General features: G+C 38.1%; 1 protein-coding gene across 3 annotated transcripts in view; it reads right to left on the bottom strand.

Moving 5' to 3' along the window:
* LOC124424647 overlaps positions 1 to 1,324 on the bottom strand; it is a 15,988-nt gene extending 14,664 nt beyond the window's left edge. Inside the window, exon 1 of one of the 3 annotated variants that reach the window (XM_046964015.1) lies at positions 1,222 to 1,324. The gene's annotated coding sequence lies outside the window, so the exon portion shown is untranslated. Of the gene's footprint in view, positions 1 to 273 lie in introns of all 3 variants that reach the window. The other 2 variants (XM_046964014.1, XM_046964013.1) reach the window with 2 other exon arrangements.
* Between the last annotated feature and the right edge of the window lie 5,509 nt (positions 1,325 to 6,833).

Genomic DNA, 6,833 nt, shown 5'->3' with positions numbered 1-6,833 from the left:
AGCAGAAAAAGAAAAAGAAAAAGAAGAAGAAGAAGAAGAAGAAGAAGGAGAAGAAAAAGGAAGGAAATCAAGTTCATTAGCTCGCTCGAGCGCGCTCATTTGCGGCCATCCGTAGATTCTCGCGGTGAAAGCTCGCGATAGTCCGAGGCGATATCGACTCTCTTTCCTCCTCGTATAGCAGCGGCTATATATGCAGCTGCTATCCCAACGCAACGAAAGAGCTTTTCGCTCTTTCTCGATGCACCACCACCAGCACGACATCTTGCGAGTTACGTTAAGTTCGACGACCCTCCGGAGCCCTTCGTCGTCGGATAGAAGAAGAAAGATTTCTGTGATGACGATGACGATGACGAAGGCGACGGCGACGGTGACGGTGACGACAACGGCGGCAACGACGATGATGACTACGGCGATGTCGATATCAGGATGATGATGGTAATAATGATGACGAGGACGACGACGACGACGACGACGACGACGACGACGACGACGACGACGACAATGACGAGGAGGACGACGTGGACGATCAACTTCAAATCCGTTCCTAATCCCTGACGATTGTCCACTTCTCTCGTTCCGCTTTCCAAATATCAATACGATGACGATGACAACTCGATTATAACAAAACAATATCAGAATTGTTTTACGTTAATAGGGTATAATTGAAAAATCGAAAGAATATGAAGAAAAAGAGAAAAGAAAAGAAGAGACAAAGAAGAAGGGAAGAAAAAATAGATCGGCCCTTCTGACAATCTTTCTTAGAGTCGGGGTAACACGAGTCCTATCTATCTCCTGTCGTAGGGTGATGGGGTGGGATAGGGTTAGGGTTAGGTAGGGGAGGGGGGCAGAGAGAGAGAGAGAGAGAGAGAGAGAGAGGAGGGAAGAACAACAAAAAAAAAAAAAAAAAAGAAATGAAACTAATGGATGGTGCTCCTTTCTTTTTTTTCCTCTCTTTTTTTCTTTTTTTTTCTTTTTTTTTTTCTTTTTTCCTTTTTTTTCTTTTTTTGAAATGTTCTAAGAAAACTCCGCTGACTTTTGCTTTTGGCAACAATTCTCGAAGCAAAAACACTTGGACGCACCGAACGAACTAAATTAACGAACGAACGGACGAACAAACGAATGAACGAGCGAACGAACGAATGAACGAACGAATGAACGAACGAACGAACGAACGTACGAACGAACGAACGTACGAACGAACGAACGAACGAACGAACGTACAAACGAAACGATGCCGTAGCGATTTGAAAGCTAGGTCGCCGTCGACTGCTGTCCCAAAAGCTTGGAACGTGGCTGGCTTAGTGTTCGATGCATCAGACCGAAGCTTGCGCAAGCTCCCTGCGCCCTTTCCCTCTTCTTTCCCTCCTACCTTCACCTCTCGGTGGCCCTCTTTCTCTCCCTCGTGCGCTCTCTCTCTCTCTCTCTCTCTCTCTCTCTCTCTATCTCTCTCTCTCTCTTTCTCCTCATCCTCCTACTCCTCCTACACCTCCTACACCCTCCTCCACATCCTCATCCTCCTCTTTCTCCTCCTTCGTATCGTCAGGATACGGGAAGTGGCGCGCGCTGCAGCCGTTCCATACGCGTGCGTCCTTTGTTTATTAAGCGAAATACAACGATATCCTCCTATTCCTCCTCATCCTCCTTTACTTCTATTCCCTGCGTGATTACTTCGGCATCTTCTTTTCTCTCTCTCTCTCTCTCTCTCTCTCTCTTTTTTTATTTTATTTTTTTTTTTTACTCTTTCTCTTGCTTTTTGACTCTTTTCAATTGCTATTCGGTATTTCGAAATGGACGAGACAATTGTCGAGATGTCGATTTTGAATACTTCCATTGAAGAAAAATTTTATAACGATTTTGTCATTATTAGTTGGTTAAAAAAGAGAAAGTGAAAAAGGGAGAGAGAGAGAGAGAGAGAGAGAGAGAGAAACGTAGGAACAGAAAGATAGTTAGAGAGAGAGAGTGAGAGAGAGAGAGAGAGGGTGAGAGAGAGAGGGATGTGGAGGAGAAGAGAGGACGCGCGTTAATCCCGAACCGATCGATCCTCAATTAGTAAATTACTACGTGCTACTGCATACGGGCTGTGTGTATTCGTTGAAAGAACACGAACGAAACCATTCCAAAACGTATCTCAAAAATATTTACGCAGCTTCGACGTTATTTTCTTTCACTCTCTCTTTCTCTCTCTCTCTCTCTCTTTCTTATTTTCTCTCAGATTTATTACTAATAAAATTCTCTCTATCGATCTATTCCCATCAATTAAGAGCCAAAGAAAATTGGCAGAGTCCAATTAATAATTTTCTTTTTTAAATCATTGATACTTTTACGTTGGCTCTTCCTTCTTTTTTCCTTTTCTCGTTTCTTCTTCTTCTTCTTCTTCTTCTTCTTCTTTTCTCTTTTCTTTTTTTTTCCTTTTCTTTCCTTTGTTTACGTACCTAATGCAAAGTTCCCTAATAAAAATTAATCAAAATTGATTAGAAAATATACTCTCTCGCGATTTATGTATTAACGAGGGGAGAAGAGTTAAGAAAAAAAGGAAGAGGAGAAAAAAAGAAAAGAAAAAAGCAAACAAAAAAAAAGCCGGAGATATCGAACAAAAGCCAAATGATTTGCATATCGGTAAAACGCTTCGTGACTCTTTTTTTCTTTAATTTATGCAACTCCAATATTAGCGCAGTGAAATTTTTTCCTTAGAAAAGAGAAGAAAAAAGAAAGAAAAAGGAAAGAAGTAGAGGAGGAAACGGAAAAACGAAAAAAAGAAAAAAAAAAAAAAAAAAGAAAAACATAAAAACTTCCTCAAGATCTTTATCAATGAAGAAAACCAACGGACCGTTCAAAACGAAAACGATTTGCATTCCGTCTCCCTCCCTTTCCCCTTCCTTCACCAGTTGTTTATATACACGATGGTTTTGTAACGTACACGCGCATTTTACTGTCCGTCGACGTTTCCGAAGCATTTTATACAAAATATATCTCTTTCATGAATATGCATGCGAGACTATATTTAGTTAGAACGCGTATTGAACGCGTCCGCATAAGTATCCGCTATGAATATCCATTAGAAGTGATTTTTGTCGAAGGTTCGACGTATATGTATCGTGCGTTGTTGTTGGCCGTATCCAAGAGCGAGATACACATATACATACATACATACATACATACATACATACATACATACATACATACATGCATACATACATACATACATACATACATACATCCGTATCGTCGATACGGACTTTCAATATCCTTCTTTTCCATTCTCGACAATGGAGCCTTCTCTCCGATATACATACATACAGACATACATACATACATACATACATACATACATACATACATATATACATATGTATGTACGTATGTACGTATACCTACGAAGTATGCTGAATGATGATGATGGCCGATTTTTTCTATTTTCCTATCGGTTCGTTTGCTTCGTTTATTTATTCCTTTTTTTTGCTCCCTTTTCTTTCCCCACCCTGTCTCTTTCTCTGTCTCTTTGTCTCTCTCTCTCTCTCTCTCTCTCTCTCTCTCTCTCTCTCTCTCTCTGTTCTTGTTTTTCCAAGAAGAGAACAACACGACCATTGTAACTTTTCAAAGATATTGGCGCTTTCCTAAGAAACGTACCAGTAGGTTGTCCAGAAAGTAAAAGAAAGTATAGTGATATAAGTGAAGAAAGTATAGTCTCACATAGTGAGACTTTTTCTTCGTTAACGTCTTCGCCAGCCGACGACTAAAAAAAGGTCGATATCGATTCGATCCAACTCCAAAGATAACGCCTGTCCAGAAGCTGATTCTTACAAACGGATACAAACTATCTCTTTCCTTTACGGGACGACGCTCGTCGATGTACGATATCATTACAAGATAGATAAGAAACGTCTCGGAGAATGATATCTATTCGAAGAAAGAATCTTACTTTTGGAATTTGGAAAACTCGAAGAAAAAGGAATAGATATATAGACAGATAGATAGATAGATAGATAGATAGATAGATAGATAGATAGATAGATAAATAGAGTATGTGCATATGCAAAAACAATACCTTCGGAATTGAAATTTCTATTTTTTCGTATGATCGAAAAGAACGTTCCATAGATCGATAGCAAAGACCGAGATGACGATCGAGAGATAAGTTCCAATATGTAACGAGTCGGAAAAACAGTAAGATGAAGGAGAAGAAAGAAAAGCAAGAGGAGGTAAAGGAGGAGGAAGAGGTGAAAGAGATGTAGAAGCTTGGGAAATAACGGAAGGAAGGAAGAGAGTAAGTTTCAATGAAAACCGACTGCGGCTTTTCAAACTTGTGGACCAATTAGACTCCAATTTGTTCTGGAAGGCGGCAGACGAGGTCTCGGCCGCAAAACGGACGTCTAATTAAAGCCGTACGCTTCAGTATTCCAGTAGACACCGAGTTTAGATGGTTTCTATGTATATAGAAAATATATACATATATATATATATATATATATATATATATAGTACGTATGCATATAATATCATTCCAAAACCAACGATGTTTCCGATGAAAGATATTTGCTATTTCCAAAGAGAGAAGGAAAGAGAAAGTGAGATAGAGAGAGAGAGAGAGAGAGAGAGAGAGAGAAAAAGAGAGAGAGGAAAAAGATATCCCATAGATTATACTCCTTCGTTTTAGAGATTTAACTTCTTTTCCCTTTGATCGGAATAAACAATTTTAACTCTCGAAAGTCTGTTTTCCTTCTCGCGTTTCCATTACACCAACTACGAAGACGTCTTTTTTTTTATTTGTTTATTTTTCCTTTCTTTTCTTCCTTTTTCTTTTTCTTTTTCCTTTTTTTATTTCTCTTTCCCTCCTATTCTCTCTGTTGGTAGAAAAACTTTTACGATACTTTTGGAAACTTTCAAAATTCATGGATAATGCTTGGAATCGAATCGTTCTGATCTGAACAAATGGTTTCCCTTTCCTTTTTTTTTTTTTTTTTTTTCTATTATTAGATATCTTGTGTATTCCTCGTCACCGAGAGGATAATCCAAAGGATATAGGTTTTTATAGGACGACATAGTATAAAAGCAATTAACCAAATGGACTTGACATATTTCTTTAGACCCTTACTGTCCTTGTAGTTAATCCCAAAAACCTTGACGTTATAGTTTAACGACCATTTATTGTACGTCCATTGGATTTATAGGTATGTCATAAATAATATGGATCTTTGTACGAGGCAAAATAATATATTCTATATCTCTATTTCCTATCTTTTGTCCTATCCCTGAATCATATCTTTGGTCACAACTTTCCAAACAAAGGAGAGCCTTAACTGAAGCAAGATAATTATTATTAACAATGTCTAGTTTCTCCCTTCCCCCCTCCCCCATCCCCACTATCGTCACACCAAAAACGAAGATTATTCAGACTTGACAATCGGTCGACCATCATCAGTGACAGTCGCTATTTTCGAGACCGACCGAACAGATCTTCTCCATGTAACTATCATCTCGTCTCTGTGTTATACATTGAAAGTGCTCTGTGTAATCTCGTCAGTACTGAAGTAATCGCAGGAAATGACATCTTTTATCTTAGATTTGCCAATAATGGATCAAAACGTTTACGTGAATTCAATCTCTCAACGGATTACTAAGATCTCTATTCTATTTGTTTTGTGATGTGAGAATGAGAAAAAAGAGAGAGAGAGAGAGAGAGAGAGAGATAACGTATCGTAATGTAACCTTTGGAAATAGACAAGTTGGACCAACGACAAAAGGGTTAAAGACTCCATTCGCTCCGTCAGCACTAACTCCGTGTCCTCCCTCGATCGTCTCGGATAATCAGGATGCGAGCAATCGACCCACGCGTCCGAAGGGACGCGCAAACGAACCAAATTTCGTCTGTTCATTTTATTTTAATACCGACCAAGTAATAAAACCATGCTCGACGAGTTCCTCCTCCTCCTCCTCTTGCCATGTTCACTTAAGAGATACGTACGTATAACCATATTTAAATTTCTTCTTCAATCTCTCTATCTGCTAGAACAAATAATATATATATATATATATATATATATATATATATATATATATATATATATATTGATTCATCGTTATTATATATCTACGTAACTTAAAATTTACATTAGATAATATCATTGGGAACGTCCTAAAAATTACAAAACTAAAAGAAAAGTAGAAAAAAAAAAAAAATAAATAAATAAATAAAATAAACAGAAACAAAAATTAAACGAATTCATCCTTATAATGAGAAAATACAGAAATCGTGGTATACTTAGCACATATTGTAGCCGTTCATTAAGTAGATTAAATCCATTAATCCGTCGTCTTATAAGAGGTCGGTGCGATAGTAAGATATATATATATATATATATATAAAGAGAGAGAGAGAGAGAGAGAGAGAGAGAGAGAGAAGTAAAGAGAGAAAGAGATAGAAAGAGATAGAAAGAGATAGAGAGAGCTTTCGTAAGATAGCACGAAGCTGTTAGAAGGTATATAGTCAGAAAGAGAAGGATAGGTAGGTAGGTAGATAGATAGATAGATAGATACATAGATACATACATAGATGGAAAGAGAGAGAGAGAGAGAGAAAGAGAGTAACTGGTCTGGGTCGGGATAAGAGAGTAGCACGAACGATCGGGATTACGGCGCATGGGTTGTTCGCCTTCCTAATATAGCTGTATTATATGCTATATTTTCTCTACGTCTACTATACGTTAACCGGATATAGTAGGAACTAATACGAATGGCAAAGTTTACCTTGGTGAACTCGCACGAACGAATCGGAATCGTTGTTTTCCTTTTCCAGATAGTACTCAAACTCTGTATGTGTGTTTTTCATCGTGAAA

The sequence above is a fragment of the Vespa crabro genome, chromosome 6 (assembly GCF_910589235.1).
Source record: "Vespa crabro chromosome 6, iyVesCrab1.2, whole genome shotgun sequence".
In the NCBI taxonomy this organism is placed as follows: Eukaryota; Metazoa; Arthropoda; class Insecta; order Hymenoptera; family Vespidae; genus Vespa; species Vespa crabro.
Note: the sequence above shows the minus strand (reverse complement) of the source record. Positions and strands in the feature narration are given on the sequence as shown.